Here is a 24425-nt window from a genome sequence, read left to right as displayed (position 1 = left end):
TATGAGTATTGCTACTCCAGCTTTCTTTTGATTTCCCTTCACTTTCAGTCTGTATGTGTCCCTAGGTCTGATGTGGGTATCTTGTAGACAGCATATATACAGGTCTTGTTTTTGTATCCATTCGGCCAGTCTGTGTCTTTTGGTTGGAGCATTTAATCCATTTATATTCAAGATTATTATCGATATGTATGTTCCTATTACCATTTTCTTAATTGATTTGGGTTTGTTTTTGTGGGCCATTTTCTTTTGTGTTTCCCGTCTAGAGAAGTTCCTTTAGCATTTGTTGTAAAGCTGGTTTGGTGGTGCTGAATTCTCGTAGCTTTTGCTTGTCTGTAAAGCTTTTGATTTCTCTGTTGAATCTCAATGAGATCCTTGCTGGGTAGAGTAATCTTGGTTGTAGGTTTTTCTCTTTCATCACTTTAAATATCTCCTGCCACTCCCTTCTGGCCTGCAGAGTTTCTGCTGAAAAATCACCTGATAACCTTATGAGGATTCCTTTGTATGTTATTTTTTGCTTTTCTCTTTCTGCTTTTAATATTTTTTCTTTGAATCTAATTTTTGTTAGTTTGTTTAGCATGTGTCTTGGTGTGTTTCTCCTAGGGTTTATCCTGTATGGCACTCTCTGCACTTCCTGGACTTGGGTGGCTATTTCCTCTCCCATGTTAGGGAAGTTTTCCAGTATAACCTCTTCAAATATTTTCTCAGACCCTTTCTTTTTCTCTTCTTCTTCTGGGATCCCTATAATTTGAACGTTGGTGCATTTAGTGTTGTCCCAGAGGTCTCTGAAATTCTCTTCAATTTTTTTCATTCTTTTTTCTTTATTCTGTTCCTCAGCAGTTATTTCCACCATTCTGTCTTCCAGGTCACTTATCCGTTCTTTTACCTCAGTTATTCTGTTATTGTTTCCTTCTAGTGTATTTTTCATTTCAGTTATTGAGTTGTTCATCTCTCTTTGTTCTTTAGTTCTTCTAGATCTTTGTTAAACATTTCTTGGATTTTCTCGATCTGTGCATCCATTCTATTTCCGAGATTCTGGATCATCTTTACTATCATTACTTTCAATTCTTTTTCGGGTAGGTTGCCTATTTCCTCTTCATTTTTTTGGTCTCGTAGGTTTTTATCTTGCTCATTCATCTGTGACATATTTTTTTGTCGTCTTTTTTTTTTTTTTGATGGGTAGGATTGTGTTCCTGTTTTACTGGTTGTTTGGCCTGAGGCTTCCAACCCGGGATTTTGTAGGCTTTTGAGTAGAGCTGCGTCTTGATACCGAGATGAGGACCTCCGGGAAACCTCACTCTGATGAATATTCCCTGGATTCTGAGGTTCTCTGTCCAGCGGTTTGGACTTGGAGCTCCCACTGCAGTAGCTCAGGCCTGACGCCCCAGCTCGTGAACCAAGATCCTGCAAGCTTCACCTGGCAGTGAAAAAATAGGGGAGCAGAACAATAACAAAGAATATAAAATAACATTAGAAAACTAACAGATACGTTAGAAAAAATAGAAAAATAAAAATATAGATGAAACAAAAATTGGAAGATAAAAGAGAACCACAATAGTAAAAAAGAGCAGAAAAAAAAAAGCTGGAAAAGGCCTTGGCTGTTGGGGGTGGGCCTTAGGCAGGGGTGGGGTTTAGGCAGGGATGGGGCCTATGCTTAGGACCCACAGAGCCAGAAAAGGCCCTAGGGGGTGGGGCTTAGGCTCAGCACATGGCAGGAGAGACTCAGGAGTCCCTCTGGCTTTGGAGGGTGGACGACCAGGTCCTGGACCCCAGCAGGCTCCCTGGGCCCGAGTGGGCAGGGTGAATGCTAGGTGCATTCCCCCCAATTCTCTGGTCCTGGAGGGTTCCTCCCCATTGGCCTCTCTTGTTCTTCCCCACCCTCCCTCCCTCCTATGCCTCTGGGACCCACGTGGCTGGAGGGGGCCCCGGAAAGCAGGGGTCAGACCCAGAAGCCCAACAGGCTTCCCAGGGCCTGAGTTGGTGGGGGAAATGCCCAAGGCGCTTCCCCTGATCCTCCGGTCCCCAAGAGTCCCCCCATCTGCCTCTCCTCCTCTTCCCCCCTCCTCCCTCCCTCCTATGCCCCTAGGATCCACATGGCTGGAGGGCTCCTTGGAGGGCAGAGGACCAGGCCCAGGAGCCCAGCAGGCTCCCTGGGGCCCAAGTGGGTAGGGGAAACACTAGGCACGCTTCACCTTGATCCTCCGATCCCAGAGGGCCCCTCCCCATCCACCTCTCCTCTTCTTTCCCCCCAGCCCCAGATCAACACAGCCGGAGGGGTCTCCGGAGTGCGGAGGACCAGGCCTGGGAGCCCAGCAGGCTTCCCAGGGCCCCAGTGGGCGGGAGAAACACCTGCCGCACCTCCCCTGGTTCTCTGTTCCTGGAAGGTCTCCCCGAGTCTGCCTCTCCTCCTCTTCCCCCCTCTTCCCTCCCTCCTGTGCCCTAGGATCCAGGCGGCCAGAGGGAGCCTCCCAGGGTGGAGGACCAGGCCCAGGAGGCTCCCTGGGGCTGAGTGGGCAGGGGAAACGCTAAGCATGCTCCCCCCTGATCCTCAAGCCCCTGAGGTTTCCTCTAGGTGTGGGAACTCCTCCCCTCTCCCAGCCATCCCTCAGGGGCACTGGTCCTGTCCAACCTTCACTTCTGCTGCCTCATTACCCCCCTCATCCCACCGGGCTGCTCGGGGGTTCCTCCCATCTCCTTGGGCATTGAGGTCATGCACCAGCGTCCAGCAGGTGCCCTAGTTGTGGGGAGACGTGAACTCTGCATCCTCTGGTGCCGTCATCTTGACTCTGCCCCCCTTTTTTTTATTGAAGTATAGTTGATTTACAGTGTTGTGTTAATTTCTGCTGTATGGCAAAGTGATTCAGTTATATATATATATATATATATATATATATATATATATATATATATATATATATATATATATATATATACATACACACACACACACACACACATTCTTGTTTATATTCTTTTCCATTATGGTTTATCATAGGATATTACATATAGTCCCTGTGTGATACAGTAGGACCTTGTTGTTTATCCATTCTATATATAATAGCTTACACCTGCTAAGCCTAACCTCCCACTCCATCCTTTTTCCATCCCCCTCCCCCTTGGCAACCACGAGTCTGTTCTCTATGTCTGTGAGTCTGTTTCTTTTTTATATATAGGCCCATTTGTGTTATGTTTTAGGTTCCAGATATAAGTGATATCATATGGTATTTGTCTATCTCTTTTTGAATGAATTCACTTAGTATGATAATCTCTACTTGCATCCATGTTGCTGCAAATGGAATTATTTAATTCTTTTTTATGGCTAATATACCATTGTATATATGTACCATATCTTCTTTATCCATTCAACTGTCAATGAACATTTAGACATGTTTCCATGTCTTGGCTGCTGTGAATAGTGCTGCTGTAAACATAGGGGTACATGTTTCTTTCTGAATTATAGTTTTGTCTGGTTATATGCTCAGGAGTGGGGTTGCTGGATCATATGGTAGTTTTATTTTTAGTTTTTTTGAGGAACCTCCATATTGTTTTCCATAGTGGCTGCACCAACTTAGATTCCAATCAACAGTGCAGGAGGGTTCCCTTTTCTCTACAACCTCTCCAGCATTTGTTATTTGTAGGTCTCTTAATGATGGCCATCCTGACCAGCATGAAGTGTTACCTCATTGTAGTTTGATTTTCATTTCTCTAATAATTAGTGACAATGAGCAGCTTTTCATATGCCTGTTGGCCATCTGAATGTCTTTTTTAGAGAAATGTCTAGGTTTTCTGCCCATTTTTTGATTGGGTTGTTTGCTTTTTTGATATTGAGGTGTATGAGCTCTTCATGTATTTTGGAAATTAATTCCTGGTCGGTCACATCGTTTGCAAATATTTTCTCCCATTCTGTAGGTTGTCTTTTCATTTTGTTTATGGTTTCCTTTGTTGTGCAAAAGCTTGTAAGTTTGATTAGGTCGTATTTGTATATTTTTGCTTTTATTTCTATTGCCTTGGGAGACTGACGTAAGAAAACATTGCTATGATTTATATCAGAGAATGTTTTGCTCATGACTAGGAGTTTTATGGTGTCATGTCTTATGTTTAAGTCTTTAAGCCATTTTGAGTTTTTTTTGTATGTGGTGTGAGGGTGTGTTCTAACTTCATAGATTTACATGCAGCTGTCCAACTTTAAGCTCCACTTGTTGAAGAGACTGTCTTTTTCCCATTGTATATTCTTGCCTCCTCTGTCAAAGATTAATTGACCATAGGTGTGTGGTTTTATTTCTGGGATCTCTGTTCTGTTCCATTGATCCATATGTCTGCTTCTGTGCTAATACCACACTGTTTCTGTTTTGATTACTGGAGCTTTGTAGTATTGTCTGAAGTCTGCGAAGGTTATGCCTCCTGCTTTATTCTTTTTCCTCAGGATTGCTTTGGCAATTCTGGGTCTTTTATGGTTCCATATAAATTTTAGGATAATTTGTTCTAATTCTGTGAAAAATGTCATGGGTAATTTGATAGGGATCACATTAAATCTGTTGATTGCTTTGGGTAGTGTGGCCATTTTACAATATTAATTCTTCCAATCCAAGAGCATGGGATATCTTTCCATTTCTTTGAGTCATTTTTAATTTCCCTTATTAATGTTTTATAGTTCTCAGCATGTAAGTCTTTCGCCTCCTTGGTCAGGTTTATTCCTAAGTATTTTATTTTTGGGTGTGCTATTTTAATAGGTCTTTTTTTTTTTTACATTCTGTTATATTTCATTATTAGTGTAAAGAAATGCAACCAATTTCTGTATGTTAATCCTGTATCCTGCTACCTTGCTAAATTCGTTTATCAGTTCTAGTAGTTTTTGTATGGAGTCTTTAGGGTTTTCTGTATTTATACTATCATGTCATCTGCTCATAATGACAATTTTAACTCTTCACTTCCAATTTGGATACCTTTTATTTTTTTTCTTGTCTGATTGCTGTGGCTAGGATTTTCAATGCTATGCTGAATAGAAGTGGTGAGAGTGGCTGTCCTTGTCTTGTTCCAGATTTTAGCAGGAAGGCTTTCAGCTTTTCACCATTTAATATTATATTGGCTGTGGGTTTGTCATAAATAGCTTTTATTATGTTGAGATATGTTCCCTTTATACCCACTTTGGTAAGGGTTTTTTATCATGAATGGATGTTGCATTTTGCCAAATGCTTTTTCTGCATCTATTGAGATGATCATGTGGTTTTTGTCTTTTTTTTTTGTTGGTGTCATGTATCACATTGATTTGTGTGTGTTGAACCAACCTTGTGAAATTGAGATGAATCCCACTTGGTCATGGTGTATGATACTTTTTATGTGTTGTTGGCTTCAGTTTGCTAATATTTTAAGAATTTTTGCATCTATATTCATCAAAGATACTGGCCTGTAATTTTCTTTTTTGGTGGTATCTTTCTCTGGTTGTGGCATCAGGGTAATGGAAGCTTCATAGAATGTCTTTGGGAGTGTTCGCTCCTCTTCAGTCTTTTGAGAGCGTTTGAGAGGGTTTGAGAAGGATCGGTGAAAGTTCTCTTTTGTTTAGTACAATTCGCCTGTGAAGCTATCTGGTCCTGGACTTTTGTTTGTAGGGAGTTTTTGGTTTTTGTTTTTTACAGATTCTATTTTGCTTCTAGTGATTGGTCTGTTCAAATTATCTATTCTTGATTCAGTTTTGGTGGGCTGTATGTTTCTAGAAACTTGTCCATTTCTTCTGGGTTGTCGAATTTGTTGGCATATCATTGTTCATAGTATTTCCTTATGTTGTTTTTTATTTCCTGCAGCATCAGTTGTTATGTCATCTTTTTCATTTCTTATTTTTGTTTGGGTTCTCTTGCTTTTCTTCTTGGTGAACCTGGCCAGTGGCTTGTCACTTTTGTTCACCCTTTCAAAGAACCAGCTCTTGGTTTTATTCATTTTTTCCATTATTTTTGTAATCTCTATTTTATTTGTTTCCTCCCTGACCTTTATTATTTCCTTCCTTCTTCTGACATTAGGTTTTGTTTCGAGGAAGACCTGTATTGCTATGAACTTCCTTCTAAGATCTGCTTTTGAAGCATCCCATAGATTTTGTGTGGTTTTGTTTTCATTGTCATTTTTCTCAAGGTGTTTTTTAATTTCCTCTTTGATTTCATTGTTGACCCATTGGGTTTTTAGTAGCATGTTGTTTAGTCTCCATGTAATCAATTTTTTCTCATTCTTTTTCTGTGGTTGATTTCTAGTTTCATGCCATTGTGGGAAGAAAAGTTGCTTGATATAATTTCTATATTCTTAAATATGTTGAGGCTTGTTTTGTGCCCTAGCATGTGGTCAATCCTAGAGAATGTTCCACGTGTACTTGAAAAGAATGTGTATTCTGGGGTTCTTTTTGGATGTTATGTCTTGAAAATATCAATTAAGTCTAAACGTTCTATTTTATAATTTAGGATCTCTGTTGCCTTATTGTTTTTTTCTGTATAGAAGATATGTCCATTAATGTGAGTGTGGTGTTAAAAGTCTCTTACTATTATTGTATTCCCGTCAATTTCTCCTTTTATGTCTGTTAGTATTTGTTTTACAAATTTGGGTGCTCCTATACAAGTGTAAAATTCTCTTCTTGTATTCATCCTTTTATCATTGTATAGTGTCCTTCTTTATCTTTCTTAAGGGCTTTGTTTTAAAGTCTATTTTGTCTGATATGAGTATTGAAACCCCTACTTTCTTGTCATTTCCAATTGCATGAAATAACTTTTTCCATCTCCTCACTTTCAATCTATGTCCTTTGCTCTAAAGTGTGTCTCTTGTAGGCAGCATATTGTAGACTCTTGTTTTTTATCCAATCTGCCACTTTGTATCTTTTGGAGCATCTAGTCCATTGACATTTAAGCTAATTATTCATAGGTATGTATCTATTGCCATTTTAAACCTTGTTTTCCAGTTGATTCTGTGTTTCTTTTTTATTCCTTTTTCATTTTGTTTTTCTTTTTGTGATTTGATGATTTCCTTTTATTTTATGTTCGTGTTTTTTTTGGTTTCAGTATATCTATTTTATGTTTTTGATTTGTGGTTACCCTGTTTTTCGAGTCTGTTAACCCCTTCCTATATCTACTTGCTTTAGACTGATTGATAGTCAAATAGGCTCAAACACATTCTAAAAAAAAGAACAAAAAAACTCTATGTTTTCTTACTCTCCTCCCCCACATTTTATGATTTTGATGTCCTCTTTTACATCTTCATGTTTTCCTTTTGCTGTTCATTGTAGTTATCATCCCTTTCACAATGATATTTTAAATTAATCTGTGTACTGGCTTATTTAACTGATTTACTTTCCAATTGTGATTTTCTCTTTCCTATAGATTCTAGCTTTTTTTCTATTTAGAGAAGACCTTTCAATATTTCTTTTAGGATAGGTTTACTATTGCTGTAGTCTTTTAGTTTTCATTTGTCTGAGAAATTCTTTCTCTTTTATTCTAAATGATAATCTTGCTGGGTAGAGTATTCTAGGTTGCATATTTTTCACTTTTAGCATTTTGAATATATCTACTCCCTTCTGGCCTGCAGCATTTCTGTAGAGAAATCAGCTGATAGCATTATTGGGGTTCCCTTGTAATTAACTCTTTGTTTTTCTCCTGCTACCTTTAGAATCCTCTCTTTAACCTTTGCCATTTTAATTACGTCTTGGTGAAGGGTTTTTTTTTTTTTTTTGGTTCATCTTGTTTAGGACCCTCTGTGCTTCCTGTACCTGGATTTCTGTTTCCTTCTTTAGGTTTGGGAAGTTTTCAGCCATAATTTCTTCACATGCATTTTTTTTTTAATTTATTTATTTTTGGCTGTGTTGGGTCTTCGTTTCATGCGAGGGCTTTGTCTAGTTGCGGCAAGCGGGGGCCACTTTTCATCGCGGTGCAGGGGCCACTCTTCATCGCGGTGCGTGGGCCTTTCACTGTCGCGTCCTCTCTTATTGCAGAGCACAGGCTCCAGACACACAGGCTCAGTAGTTGTGGTTCACGGGCCTAGTTGCTCCGCGGCGTGTGGGATCTTCCCAGACCAGGGCTCGAACCCGTGTCCCCTGCGTTGGCAGGCAGATTCTCAACCACTGCGCCACCAGGGAAGCCCTTCACATGCATTTTTGATCCCCTTTTCTCTTTCTTCCCCTTCTGGAATCCCTATTATGCATAGATAGGCACACTTTATATTATCCCATACGTGTCTTATATTACTTGCTTTTTTTTTTTCCATTTTGCTTTCTGTCTGCTGTTCTGACTGTGTGATTTCCATTAGTCTTATCTTCCAGATCACTTATTCAGTCTTCTGCATTATTCATTCTGCTGTTCACTGCCTTTAGCTCAGCTGTTGTCTAAGCCAATGAGTTTTTCTAATTTTTCTTGGCTCTTCCTTATAGTTTCTAGTTCATTTTTACAGTGTTCTGCATTTTTGTCAATTGCCTTTCTTAATTCCTTCAGTATTTTCATTATCTCCTTTTTGAAATCAGTGTCTAGTAGACTGAAGAGGTCTGTTTCATTGTTTGTTCTTTCAGGAAAATTCTCTTGGTCTTTTAACTGGGAGTGGTTTCTCTGCTTCTTCATTTAACTTGTGTTTCTCTTACTCTGTGAGATCAGGAGAAACAATTGTCTGCTGTGGTCTTAGAGGGCTATATATATATTAGAGCCTCCCTGTGTAGCTTGTGTGGGTTTAATATTTTTGGTGCAAGGGCAGTTTTTAGTATGGATGACTTCCACCTCTTTCCTCAGCATGTGCTGGCTGTTATCCCCTTGATAGTGGTTGTGCACATGTGGTAGCTGGTGCTCGCTCTCAGGGGTCTCTGTGGCAGTGATGGCTCATGCCCCCTGAACCCATGATGGCAGTGGAGGCAGCTCATGACTGCTTCTGGAGCCCACAAGGGAGGCAGCAGTGGCTAGCGACCAGTCCTGGAGCCCGTGAGGGCAGCAGCGATGGTTTGCACCTACTCCCAGAGGTGATGTCTTGTTACCTGTAAGCATGCACAGGGTAAAAGGCTGCAGTGGTGGGTCCTGCCCCTCCCCTCACCCACCCCCCAAAGAATGGTGCCTGGCCTCTAAAGCAGGCCTGGGCTTCCTCCACATACACTCTCAGTTGCAGTCGCACCAGTCTCCAGCCCTTTCGGGCTGTTGCCATGCAGCCAACCCCAGTTGTCTCGCTGTCCTGATCTCCAAAGCCTGAGCTTCAGCATCCAGTCCCCACCCACATGGGCAGATGTGGGTTTCAGGCTGGGGAGCACAGGGCAGTGGCATGGACCCTCTGTGCAGGTCTCTCTCCATTCTGGCTGCCACAAACCAGGTGTTGCACTGTCTGTCCTGGCTGATCTCCCCACTGCTGAGGGTACTTCCCAGGGTGCGGGGACCTTTTCTCTTTCTCTGTTCCCTCCCAGGGGCACCAGTCTCATCCCAGTTCCTTTCTTTGTTATTTTCTTTTTTCTTTTGTCCTACTTGGTTATGTGGAGATTTTCTTCCCCTTTCAGAAGCCTGAGGTCTTCTGCCAGCATTCAGTAGATACTCTGTGAGAATCGTTCCACATGTAGATGTACTTTTGATGTATTTTGGGAGGAGATGAGCTTCATGTCCTACTACTCTGCCATCTTGATCACTCCCCTCCTCACTTTTGATTAGATTTTTTTTGATATTGAGTTGTATGAGCTGTTTATATATTTTGGATATTACCCCTTGTTGGTCATAATCAGTTGCAAATTTGTTCTCCCATTCTGTAGGTTGTCTTTTCATTTGTTAATGATTTCCTTTGCTGTGCAAAAGCTTTTAAGTTTAATTAGGTCCTATATGTTTATTTTTGCTTTTGTTTCTTTTGCCTTAGGACACAGCTACAAAAAATATTGTTATGATTTATGTCAAAGAGGGTTCTGCCTATGTCTTCCTCTAGGAGTTTTATGGTTTCCACTCTTGTATTTAGGTCTTTAATCCATTTTGAGTTTATTTCTGTATATGGTGTGAGGAAATGTCCTAATTTTATTTTTCTATATGTAACTATTCAGTTCCCAGCACCGCTTATTGAAGAGACTGTCTTTTCTCCATTGTACAGTCTTACTTCCTTTGTCATAGATAAATTTATCATAAGTGTGTGGGTTTATTTCTGGACTTTCTATCCTGTTCCATTGATATATGTGTCTATTTGTGTGCCCATACCATGCTATTTTGATTAGTGCAGCTTTATAGAATAGTCTGAAGTCAGGGAGCATAATTCCTCCAGCTCTGTTCTTTTTCAAGATCGTTTTGGCTATTCACGGTGTTTTATGTTTCCATAGAAATTTGAAAACTTTTTGTTCTTGTTCTGTGAAAAATGCCATTGGTGGACTAAATTCTTGTTCAAAGAAATAGTGGGCAGTATAAAACTAAATTTCTAAACTCAATTTTTTGAAATGTTTAACATAAATTTATATCCAGTTTGAGATACAAATCAGATTTTAATGTCTGAAGTTCATTCACTAAGTCCTGCATACTTGCCAACAGAAGAGCAATATTTTCATATATTTAAATTGATCAATGACTAAGTTACCAAGACCCCAAATGACAAGTTTCCTGCTTTACTGGAACAAACAAAAATGACCTCCTCCAAAAATTATACAATAGAGACACCAGTGGTACAATCACAATGCCAGAACCACATTTATTTTTCTACTACACAAAAGTATGACCTTTCATAACTATGTAGTAATTATAAAAAGATAGCAGTACAAGGTGAAATGATAGGCTGATGGAGTTATCTTGAGTCGAGCCCATCTGCTAGGTACAGTTTTAATTGTTCTAAGAAATATCCTTAGATACTTCAATCATCTCTTAAGTAACTTTTACTTTCAGCAAACCATAAGAGAAAAAATAATCCAAGTGGTTGGTAAGGGAGGGAGGGGGAGAGGGAATATGTCATACTAAATCCTGGATCACCAGAATAGCCTTCTCTTTTCTTGACCACCTTTAACACATTATTATTTTAGTTTTTCTCTGGAAATTTTTATATTTTGAAAAAATTCAAACCTACAGAAAAATGTAAGAATAGTACAATACACATCTACATTTTTTTCACCTTGATTTACCAATTATAAGATTTAATGATTTCAGTTTGTCTCTCTCCCCCATTCCCTTCCCCACCTTTCCTCCCTCCTGAATTATTTGGGATTTAGTTGCAGACTTAATGACAGTTCTCTCCTAAATAGTCCATCATTTATTTTTAAGAACTAGGACATCTTCTTACATAACCACAATTCAATTATTATGCTTTGAGAATTTAACACTGAGAGAATACTGTAATCCAGTATATGGTCCATATTCAAATTTTCCCAGTTGCCTGTTTTTTTATAGCTGTTTTTTTTTTCTTCTCTTGGATTTAATTAAGGAAAAGTGTCTACATTTGATTTTCATGGTCTCAAATACATTTTCCATATGGCAGCCCCAGTAATCTTTTTTAAAGCCCCAAATGCATTATGGCATCTCTTGGAATCTTTTCATTGAGCTTAAAATGAAATACAAATCTCTTCTTAGCTCTCCAGTCTCATCTCATTTATTATCTACTTCAAGTTATTTTTCAGTGGTATTGAGTTAATTTATTTTTCCAGAAATCACCGTGCCCTCTGTTATGTTTATAGCTTTGTATATAACGTTCCTCCTTCCAAAGCATTCTACCTTAATTCACCGCTTCACTTAGTTGTGACCAAGAGAACATGGATGAGTTAACTAAGACATCATTGGCAGTGAAAAGCCTTATCTGCCAGCATCAGACTGAATTTGGTGTCCCACTGTATGCTCATGTAGCACCCTGTAGTTACAGCCAGCAGAGCATTTATCACACCACTTTTGTAGTCACCTGTTTACGTACCAGAAATCTCATCCAGATTGTTGATTTTCTTGAAGAAAGGGACTGTATATCTTGTTCACCACTATATACCTCAATTCTATTGAGTATTTTTCCCATAGTTGTTTTAGTGTATGTTGAACATAAACAAACACATTAAATCGTAACTTCTACTGGGGACCCTGGGGCTAAATCTGGATAAGATTATAATTGAGTGATCTGTGTGAGTCCTAGGTTATTTTCAAGTTAGAGAGAGGGCAGAAAATTTTAGTTATTTCTGTTATCTGGACTCTGAAAATATTTTCACAATTTATTTCCTTTTTAAGTTATGGAATATACTTGTATTTTGTTGTTACCACTGTAACTATAACACTGTGCATACACACTCTGTAACACTTATTTTAACACTGAACTATAAAAATAGTTTCAGACTGCAGTTCAGGATTTGAGGCCTCGTCAAATCCCCACCTCTTGGAAATCTGTATTCAGATCTGGTGATTAAATTTTAGTTTTAAAGCTTGTCACCAAAGTAGAGGTTTCCCTGAAAAATATGGTTGTCATTAAGTAGAAAAAACAAAAACAGAAAACACCTCATCTGGGTAGGCGAAAATAATGTCCAAAAGAGACAGCAGATTGGGTCTTGAAAGAGGCAAATTTTAACACACAACTCTAAATTCAGTTTAACTAAAACACATTCTTTTAAAGGAATACTTTCCAAAAAATTTTTTAAAGTTTGAGGAATATTTAGTATTTAGGTCTAAAGCATTAGACATGTTGATTTTTAAAAGTGAGCAACCAATTACTTTATAAGTTCATATTATTCCTGATTTTTAATCTTTGTTCAATATGCAACAGGATAGTTATTACAGAATATTTGCCTAATGTATCATTAATGAAAAAACATTTTAAGGAAGTGAACAGCCTTCAGAAAGTTGCTATAATTGCTTTAGGTAAATCTGCAAATAAATATATAGCAGAAGTATAAAAAATCTGCTAGTTTTGGAAAAATATTCAGTCTTAATATGTTTTTTCTTATGTAAATGTAAAAAAAAATCCATACCACACATTTGGGTTGCCATCATCTGAAGTTTTCTTTAAAATTGATTTAGTAGTTATGGTAATTATCTAGTTAACTAAAACAATTATGAATAGCCAAAGTTTCTTAGAATCTTAAATTATATTAGTAATGCAAAGGATGTATTTATTTCTCATGTATTTTAAATTAGTTTTTTGATTATTCTATTTATCGATTTATACCTAATATAAACTTACACCTAGTATAAATTGAAAAAATGCATTAGTATTTAATTAACATACCTAAATATAACTAAGTATTTTATGAAACAAAGTGAAAATTTTCACCATTTTGTACATAAAAATACTAATTTATCAGTCTGTACATGTGACAGAATGTTTGCTAATTTATCCTACTTCAGTGGTTCAGCAATTATCTGACTACCCCACTAATTCTACTCTCAGATTGCAAAATTAAAGAGAAAGTAATTTTTTTAAAGTCCACTCTTGATATAGTTCATAAAATATAAATTGTAATCAACTTTGAATCCATTTAAATGCCTGCACAAGGATTTTCCGAGAACCTAGTATGTTATTCCATAAATTATACAAGACAATTTTAGCCTGAAAAATCTTTATGGAGCAGTTGTCCCAGTCAATTCTGGTACCTAAAAACCTATGTAAGACACTGATAAGACCCAATTAACCTATGTAAGAGCCTATGTTAAGAGCCAGCTTTGGTCTTAACCCTATTCAGTTACTAGCCGAGAAGGTTAATTTTAAAGTGAAGAACTAAAGTTAGAACTAGGTGGAGGGTAGTGTTTGATTTGCAGGAGTGAAAGGATTTATATGGGTAATTAGCCAAAAATATCTAGTTCCATTTCTTAGGCTGTGCTGTAGTTTGTTTTTCTTACAATAAAGTTTCAAATTCTTAAGATAAAAAAGGAAATGATAAAAATGTATATTACATAAAAGTGTAAACATGTTGAAAAGAGAAAAAAAGTATAAAAGCCATGCTTAAAAAGGATGAAAGATAAGTATAATAAGTATATCTTATCTTATCCAAACGTGGCCCTTTGTCCAAATTTATCTTTATTTCAAACTTAGATCTGCTTCTGGGCTGTAGATCATTCCACCTGTGGGACATTTTGATATGGTTGCTCCTGTATAACTCAGTTTTCTTTATGTCCTAATGTAAATTACTATGCTTCTCTCTCACAGCTCTTTTCAGGGAATTAATTATACAACAATTCGTCTGACCCAGCATTTCCCAAACGCTTCAGAGAAACATAAGTGTTTCAGAAAAATGTTAGATTTCCCATGGGAGAAAAGAGATTTATAATCAGTGTTTGGTAAGCAACATGAGATGATAACAACATAAAGAGTTGGGAAAACTCTTCTGCTTAAAAATTAACAAAATTGTAACCCTAGCAAACTCTGAAGGATAGGATCCTGCTTGGAATGGACAGTGAAGAATTCCTAGATGAGGTTTGTTAGAACTTACAGGATAAGAAATGCTATTTAATTTGTAAATTTTCTGGGTAGGACAATGATACAACCCTCCTTGTGACCCTAAACTTTATTGAACCCTGCAGGTGTGCACTATATGGATGTTGTTTTGAAGACTTTAAGTGAATTGAAGGTTCATGGATACTAAAAAAATTAGGATAAAAGATTACTGGATTCCCTGGATGTTGAACTAGCATTTGAGTTAAAAAAAATTGGAGAACAGGGTGACATATGTTTTCTCAGTAACATCAAAAAACTATCCTACCCTCTCTTTCTATGGCAGTTAATTTCCTTTGCTTGGAATGCTCCCACTGCCTACATTTCAATTTGCAGTCCATCCTCACCTCACCATCACTCCCACCTCATCTTCCCAGAAGTTTCCTGTATTACAGATGCTGAACTGCTATTAACCATCACATCCTCTGTGAAGCCTTCCCTGGTCCTCGTCAGGCTAAATTAACACCATTATAGCCTCTGGAACATTTTATTGTTATACTATGAGGTCTGTGATGGTGAAGACTTTATCATGTTCTTTATGCTTCATTCTGTACTTCATTTCCTCACTTATAAAACAGATAATAACAGAACTGATCTAAAGGGAGTTTTCCTGATTAAATTAAAAGGGATATATAAATTGGTTTAAAGAGTTGTGTACATGAAATAATTAAATATGTTTTAAATCTATTTAGCTATTTAAATCTATTTATCTGTCACATATTACTACCATTATTTGCTCTAATACTGGGAACAGTGTCTCTCACTAAGTGGGTGGTGACAGTGTTTACTCAGTTAATTAAAATTACTCTAATAAAGAAATATTCAAAGGAGAGACAAGACGGTAGAGTAGAAGGACTTGAGTTCACCTCGTCTCATGAAAACACCAAAATCACAACTTCTGGACACCATTGACAAAAAAGACTCGAACCTACCAAAAAAGATATTCTACACCCCAAGACAAAGAAGAAGCCACAACAAGATGGTAGGAGGGGGCGCTTTCACAATATAATCAAATCCCATACCTGCCATGTGGGCAACCCACAAACTGGAGAACAGTTATATCACAGAAGTTCTCCCACACTATTGAGAGTTCTGAGCCCTACGTCAGGGTCCCCAGCGAGGGGTCCAGCATAAGGAGGAGGAGCCCACAGAGTATTTGGCTTTGAAAGCCAGCAGGGCTTGAGTGCAGGAGCTCTATAGGACTGGGGGAAACAGAGACTCCACTCTTAGAGGGTGCACACAAGGTTTCACATGAACTGGGACCTAGGGCAAAGCAGTGAATCCACAGGAGCCTGGGCCACACATACCTGCAGGTCTTGGAGGATCTCCTGGGGAGGTTCAGCTGTGGCTCACTGTGGGGGCAAGGACACTGGTGGTGGACACCAGGGCATAATCATTGGTGGACACCAGGGAATACTCATTGGTGTGAGCTCTCCCAAAGGTCACCATTTTGGCACTGAGAATTGACCCCACCAACAGCCTTCAGGCTCCAGTGCTGGGACTCCTCAGGCCAAACAACCAACAAGGTGGGAACACAGGCCTACCCATCAGCAGACAGGCTGCCTAAAGTCATCTTGAGCCAACAGCTGCCTCTAAACAGACCCCTCAACATGGCCCTGCCTACCAGAGGGACAAGACCCAGCCCCACCGACCAGTGGGCAGGCACTAGTCCCTCCCACAAGGAAGCCTGCACAAGCCCCTGGATCAACCTCACCCAGCATGGGGCAGACACCAGAACCAAGAAGAATTACAATCTTCCAGCCTGAGGAACGGAGACCACAAACAGAAAGGTAGACAAAATGAGATGGCAGAGAAATATGTTCCAGATGGAGGAACAAGATAAAACCCCAGAAGAACAACTAAATGAAGATAGGTAATCCACCTGAAAAAGAATTCAGAGTAATGACAGTAAAAATCATCCATTTTGGAAAAAGAACAGAGTCACAGACCAAGAGGATACAAGAAATGTTAAATAAAGAGCTAGCTTTAAAGAACAGACAGAGATGAACAGTACAATAACTGACATGAAGATCACTAGAAGGAATCAATAACAGAATAAATGAGGCAGAATAACAAAAAAGTGAGCCAGAAGACATTGGTGGAAATCACTGCTGTGGAACAGAATAAAGAAAAAAGAATGAAAAGAAATGAGGACAGTCTCAGAGACCTCTGGAACAACATTGAACACACCAACATTCACATTATATGGGTCCCAGAAGGAGGAGAGAGAGAAAGGGCCTGAGAAGATATTTGAAGAGATAATAGACAAAAACTTGAAACACTCAAGTCCAGGAAGTGCAGAGTCCCATACAGGATAAACCCAAGGAGGAACACATAGAGGCACATATTAAACAATTTGACAAAAGTTAAAGACAAAGAGAAAATATTAAAAGCAACAAGGGAGAAGCAACAAGTAACATACAAGGGAAACCTCATAAAGTTATCAGCTGATTTTTCTGTAGAAGCTCTGTGGGCCAGAAGGGAGTGGCACAATAGTTTAAAGTGATGAAAGGGAAAAAACTACAACCAAGAATACACCACCCAGTAGGGCTCTCATTCGGATTTGATGGAGAAATCAAAAGCTTTACAAACAAGCAAAAGCTAAGAGAATTCAGAATCACCAAACCAGCTTTACAACAAATGTTACAGAGACTTCTGTAGATGGAAAAGAAAAGGCTACAACTAGAAACAAGAAAATTATGAATGGGAAAGCTCACCAGTAAAGGCAAACATACAATAACAGTAGGAAATCATCCACACAAAAATATATCAAAACTGACAGTGATGAGAAGAGGAGAGTATAGGTGCAGGATATTGTAAATGCATTTGAAATTAAGAGAGCAGCAACTTAAAACAATCTCGTATATGTGTGTGTATATATACACACACATACACCATATATATATGTATTAGACTGCTTTATCAAAACCTCATGGTAACCGCAAACCAAAAATCTACAATAGATACACAGAAAAGAAAAAGGAACGCAAACACAAGGCTAAAGATAGTCATCAAATCACAAGAGAAGAGAACAAAAGAGGATGGGAAGAAAATAGACCTACAAAAACAAATCCAATACAATTAACAAGATGGCAATAAGAACATACATATCAATAATTACCTTAAATGTAAATAGATTAAATGCTCCAACCAAAAGACATAGACTGGCTGAATGGATACAAAAAGACCTATATATACTGTCTACAAGAGACCCACTTGAGATATGCGAACACACACAGAGTGAAAGTGAGAGGATGGGAAAAGATACTCCATGCAAATGGAAATCAAAAGAAAGCTGGAATAGCAATACCCATAACAGACAAAATAGACTTTAAAATAATTACAAGAGATAAAGAAGGACACTATGTAATGATCAAGGGATCAATCCAAGAAGAAGGTATAACAATTGTAAATATATATGCACCCAACATAGGAGCACCCCAGTATATATAAGGCAAGTACTAACAGCCATAAAAGGAAAAATCGACAGTAACATAATAATAGTGGGGGACTTTGACACCCCGCTTACATCAATGGATAGATCATCCAGACAGAAAATCAATAAGGAAACAGAGGCCTTAAATGACACATTAGACTAGTAGTCCCCAAACTACAGGGTGGGGGATGGTTCAGGGGGTGATGCGTGCAATGGAGGGAATGGTTCAGGTGGTAATGCGAGAAGTGGGGAGTGATGGGGAGTGGCAGATGAAGCTTCACTCGCTCACCCACTGCTAACCTGCTGTGCGGCCCAGTTCCTAACAGGGCAAGGGGTTGGGGACCCCTGCATTAGACCAGATGGACTCAATTGATATTTATAGAACATTCCATCCAAAAGCAGCAGAATACACATTCTTCTCAAGTGCATATGAAACATTCTTCAGTATATATATCACTTGCTGGGCCACAAAGCAAGCCTCAGTAAGTATAAGAAAATTGAAATTACATCAAGCATCTTCTTCAACCACAATGCTATGAGATTAGAAATCAACTACAAGAAAAAAACTGTGAAAAACAAAAACACATGGAGGATAAACAATATGTTACTACACTCTACACAACCAATGGATCACCAAAGAAATCAAAGAGGAAATCAAAAAATACCTAAAGATAAATGAAAATGAAAACATGATGATCCAAAACCTATGGGACTCAGCAAAAGCAGTTCTAAGAGGGAAGTTTAGAGCAATACAATCTTACCTCAGGAAACAATAAAAACCTCAAATAAACAACCAAAGCTTACACCTAAAGCAGCTAGTGAAAGAAAGATAAACAAAACCTAAAGTTAGTAAAAGGAAAGAAATCATAAAGATCAGAGCAGAAATAAATGAAATAGAAACGAAGAAAACAATCGAAAAAATTAATGAAACTAAAAGCTGATTCTTTGAAAAGATAAACAAACATGATTAAACCTTTAGCCTGACTCATCAAGAAAAAAAGGGAGAGTGCTCAAATCAATAAAACTAGAAACAAAAAAAGGAGAAGTTACAATGGAGACCATAAAAATACAAAGGATCATAAGAGACTGTTACAAGCAACTATATGCCAATAAAATGGACATCCTAGAAAAAATGGACAAATTCTTAGAAAGGTACAGTCTCCCAAGACTGAACACAAAGAAATAGAAAATATGAAGAGGCTAGTCAAACGTACTGAAATTGAAACTGTGATTAAAATGTTTACAACAAACAAGGGTCCAGGACCAGATGGCTTCACAGGCAAATTGTATCAAACAATTAGAGGAGAGTTAACACCTATCCTTCTGAAACTCTTCCAAAAAATCGCAGAGGAACACTCCCACACTCATTCTATGAGGCCACCATCACCCTGTTACCAAAACCAAAGATACCACAAAAAAGACAATTACAGACCAATATCACTGATGAACATAGACTCAAAAATCCTCAACAAAATGCTAGCAAACTGAATCCAACAATACATTAAAAGGATCATACATACATTAAAAGTGGGATTTATCCCAGGGGTGTAACGATTTTTCAGTATTTGCAAATGAGTAAGTGTGATACACCACATTAACAGATTGAAGAATAAAAATCATATGATCATCTCAATAGATGCAGAAAAGCTTTTCACAAAATTCAACACACATTTATGATAAAAACTCTTCAGAAAATGGATATAGAGGGAACCTACTTCAACACAATAAAGGCCATATATGACAAACCCACAGCAAACTTCATTCTCAACAGTGAAAAACTGAAAGCATTTCCTCTAAGGTCAGGAACAAGACAAGGATGTCCACTCTCACTACTTTTATTCAACATAGTTTTGGAAGTCCTAGCCACAGCAATCAGAGAAGGAAAAGAAGTAAAAGGAATCCAAACTGGAAAAGAAGAAGTAAAACTGTCAGTTTGCAGATGACATGGTACTATACATAGAGAATCCTAAAGACGCTACCAGAAAACTACTAGAGCTAATCAGTGAAGTTGGTAAAGTTGCAGGATATACACAGAAATCTCTTGTCTTCCTACACACTAACAATGAAAGATCAGAAAGCAAAATCAAGAAAACCACCCCATTTACCATCACATCAAAAAGAATAAAATATCTAGGAATAAACCTACCTAGGGAGGCAAAAAAACCTGTACTCAGAAAACTATAAAATACTGATGAAAGAAGTCAAAGATGACACAAACAGATGGAGAGATATACCATGTTCTTGGATTAGAAGAATCAATATTGTCAAAATGACTATACTACCCAAGTCAATCTACAGATTCAGTGGAATCCCTATCAAATTACCAATGGCATTTTTCACAGGACTAGAACTAAAAATTTTTAAATGTGTAAGGAAACACAAAAGACCCCAAATAGCCAAAGCAATCTTGAGAAAGAAAAATGGAGCTTGAGGAATCAGGCTCCCTGACTTCAGACTATATGACAAAGCTACAGTAATCAAAACAGTGTGATACTGGCACAGAAATAGAAATATAGATCAATGGAGCAGAATAGAAAGCCCAGAAATAAACTCATGCACCTATGGTCAATTAATCTACAACAAAGAAGGCAAGAATATACAAGGGAGAAAAGACAGTCTCTTCAATAAGTGGTGCTGGGAAAACTGGACAGCTAAAAGAATGAAACTAGAACATTCTCTAATACCATACACAAAAATAAACTCAAAATAGATTAAAGGCCTAAATGTAAGGCCGGATACTATAAAACTCTTAGGGGAAAACATAGGCAGAACACTCTTTGACATAAATCACAGCAATATCTTTTTGGATCCACCTCCTAGAGCAGGGGTCCCCAACCCCCAGGATGTGGACCGCTACTGGTCCATGGTCTGTTAGGAACTGGGCCACACAGCAGGAGATGAGTGGCGGGTGAGTGAGCGAAGCTTCATCTGCTGCTCCCCATCTCTCGCATTACCACCTGCACCATACCCCGACCCCCATCTGTGGAAAAACTCTTCCATGAAAACAGTCCCTGGTGCCAAAAAGGTTGGGGACCACTGTCCTAGTGTAACGAAAATAAAAATAAACTAATGTGACCATATTAAACTTTAAAGCCTTTGGACAGCAGAGGAAATCATAAGCAAATGAAAAGACAACCCACAGAATGGGAGAAAATATTTGCAAATGATGTGGCTGACAAGTGATTAATCTCCAAAATATACAAACAGCTCATGCAGCTCAATATCAAAAAAAAAAAAAAAAAAAAAATGAAAAGATGGGCAGAAAACCTAGACATTTCTCTATAAAAGACATACAGATGGCCAACAGGCATATGAGAAGCTGCTCAACATAGCTAACTATTAGAGAAATGCAAATCAAAACTACTATGAGGTATCACCTCACACCATTTAGAATGGCCATCATCAAAAAGTCTACAAACAGTAAATGCTGGAGAGGGTGTGGAGAAAAAGGAACCCTCCTACACTGTTGGTGGGAATGTAAATTGGTACAACCATCATGGAGAACAGTATGGAGGTTCCTTAAAATACTAAAAATAGAACTAACATATGATCCAGCAATCCCACTGCTGGGAGTATATCTGGAGAAAATGATAATTTGAAAAGATACATGCATTCCAATGTTCACTGCAGCACTGTTTACAATAGCCAAGACATGGAAGCAACCTAAATGTCCATTGATAGATGAATGGATAAAGAAGATGTGGTACATCTATACAATGGTATATTGGCCATAAAAATCAATGAAATAATGCCATTTTCAGCAACCTGGATAGACGTAGAGATTATCATACTAAGTGAAGTAAGTCAGACAAAGACAAATATCATATGATATCACTTATATGTGTAATCTAAGAAAATGATACATATGAACTTATTTACAAAACAGAAACAGACTCACAGATGTAGAAAACAAATTTATGGTTACCAAAGGGGAAAGGTGGGGGGAGGGATGAATTAGTAGTTTGGGATTAACATATACACACTACTATATATAGAATAGGTAATCAACAAGGACCTACTGTATAGCACAGGGGACTCTACTCAATAATCTGTAATAATCTATATGGGAAAAGAATCTGAAAAAGAATGGATATATTTGTATGTATGATTGAATCACTTTGCTGTACACCTGAAACTAACCCAACATTGTAAATCAACTATACTCTAATATAAAATAAAAATTAAATTTAAAAAAAGTACAAAAAAAAAAAAAAAGTACAACATAGAGCAACGAGTGAAAAAGAAAGAAATATTCAATTTATGCCCATATAAAAAGTCTTTCTGAGCTTGAAGTTAAGAAATTCTAATGATTTAGATATCTGCTTGAGCTCCTTTTACAGGATCTATAAGAAGGAAAACAACACGGCATATCGAATTTCACTCCTCAGGTTAGAAAAATGGTAGTTTTTGCCCAAGGATGTGTGTAGAAAAAACTCAGCTTTCCTCCTATGTGTTTCTCCTTTAAAGCTCACATTATTACCACACTCACAACACTTATGACACCAGATGTGTAGGGTTTTTTTTCCCACAGTAAGTAATTCTAGGATACCAGCTGAGTATCCTACAATTTAACTCAATTCTAACATGTCTACCTGGAGGCAGCATCAGGTTCCACAGGTTAAGGGCTCTGTCCCAAGACCACCTCCCACCAATTTCAGATGCCAATCACAAGTCCAGGTTGTTAACCTGTGCTTCTGACCAGCTATAACTCGGAGGTTACCATGACCTCCTCCTTGGGTTCAATTCATTATCTTGTGTGGCTCACAGAACTCTAGAAAACAGTTTATTTTCTATTTACCACTTTATTATAAAAGGATATGATGAAGGAGACGTGAACATCTAGATGGAGCAGATGCATAGGGCAAGCTATCTTGAAAGGGGTGCAGAGCTTCTGTGTTTTGCTGGCAGGCCCCTCTCCCAGCACCTTCATGTGTTCAACAACCTGGAAACTCCCTGAACCCTGTACTTAAGAGATTTTCACTGAAGCTTCATCACATAGGCATGATTGATCATTAACTCTATTTCTAGTCTCTTTCCCCTTTCTGGAATAAGGGTGGGGGAAGGGTTTGAAAATTCCAAGCTAATCATGGCTTGGTCTTTCTGGTGACCAGCCTCCATCCAGGGGCCCACCAAGACACCTCATTACAACAAAAGATATTGCTACCACCCAGGAAATTCCAAGAGAGTTCCTCTGTGTGAGAAACTGGCCTCCAAGCCCAAATATTAAAAAAAAAAAGAAAGAAAAAGAAAAAAGAAAAAAAAAAAGTTGCTCCTAGTGCTCTTGTCATTTAGGAAATTACAAGGGTTCTAGGAACTCTGTGCCAAAAACCAAGAATATGATTATTTATTTATTTATTTATTTATTTATTTATTTATTTATTATCTCACAGGATGATTTTAGGAAGTTTCAAAGATTGAAATTCAGCTGCTCAGCCCCTATGGCCACTATACCTCTCTTTGTGGCTTCATTCTAGGCAACCTAGGCTGCTCAATCTCATTCAGTATTTTCTATTAGGGAAGAAAGTATTATCCACATCTTCATTATGAATATTGAAGTTCTTTCAGTGGAGGTGGTAACATCAGCGAGATGGGAGAAAAGGAATTCTCAGACGTTATTCTCCTGAGAGACACCAACTTAATAACAATATACTGTCTAAATAGAATTTATGAAAACTCCAGACATCAGTTAAGAAGTCACAATACCTCAGATAAGAACAGCCACATTGAAATGATAAGAAAAACTATTATATTTTACCCATGATAACACTTTCCCCAAGCCAGGAAAGCTCAGCCTTATGGGGAGAAAATGCCCAACACATGGCTCTTCCCTTGGAGAGAAAAAGAAAAGAGAAATGTACGTTCAACATTCCAGCTTTTCGGGGGCTGCCCGAGGGATTTTCTGTCTTATCTAACTCAGGGTATTGATTGAAAACTTGCATGCTTTGGATGCCCAGAAGAAACTGAGAACAAAGGAGAGCTCTGCAGCTTGTTGCAGCATCAGAGAACCTGCAGTATCACAGATAAACACCAGAAAGAGCAAGAGATTACAAGCTCCTAAAAAGAAACTGACAAACTTCTCCAATTGAGAAACTACATGGACAGACCCAGAAAAGATGCATTTGCAAGAAATGTTTGAGAGACCCCTTGAATATCTAGCCAGGGTGAATGGTGAAGGTTTTCTCCTATACAAGCCAGTCTGTAGATGTAGCAAAAGTTGGCTGTTTTTCAAATGACAAAATACCAGCAAAATTAACAATGCATATGAATAAACAGGGAAACTGGCCCAATTAAAGGAACAAATTAAATACCCAGAAACCAACTCTAAAGAAACAGAGGTATATGAATTACCTGAAAAAGAATTCAAAATAATCATCTAAAAGAAGCTCAATGAGGGAATTACCTGGCGGTCCAGTGGTTAGGACTCCACGCTTTCACTGCTTAGGGCCTGGGTTCAATCCCCAGCTGAGGAGCTAAGATCCCACAAGCCAAGCCTTGTGCATGTCAAAAAAAAAAATGTAGAAGCTCAATGACCTACCAGAGACCACAGATAGATAACTAAAGAAAATCAGGAAAATGATGAATGAACAATAGCGCAAATAATCAGCAAACAATACAGAAATCAATCCACAAAACAGCAATAGTAAGCTCT

The sequence above is a fragment of the Eschrichtius robustus genome, chromosome 1 (assembly GCF_028021215.1).
Source record: "Eschrichtius robustus isolate mEscRob2 chromosome 1, mEscRob2.pri, whole genome shotgun sequence".
Classification (NCBI taxonomy): Eukaryota; Metazoa; Chordata; class Mammalia; order Artiodactyla; family Eschrichtiidae; genus Eschrichtius; species Eschrichtius robustus.
This window is presented reverse-complemented; position numbering follows the sequence as displayed.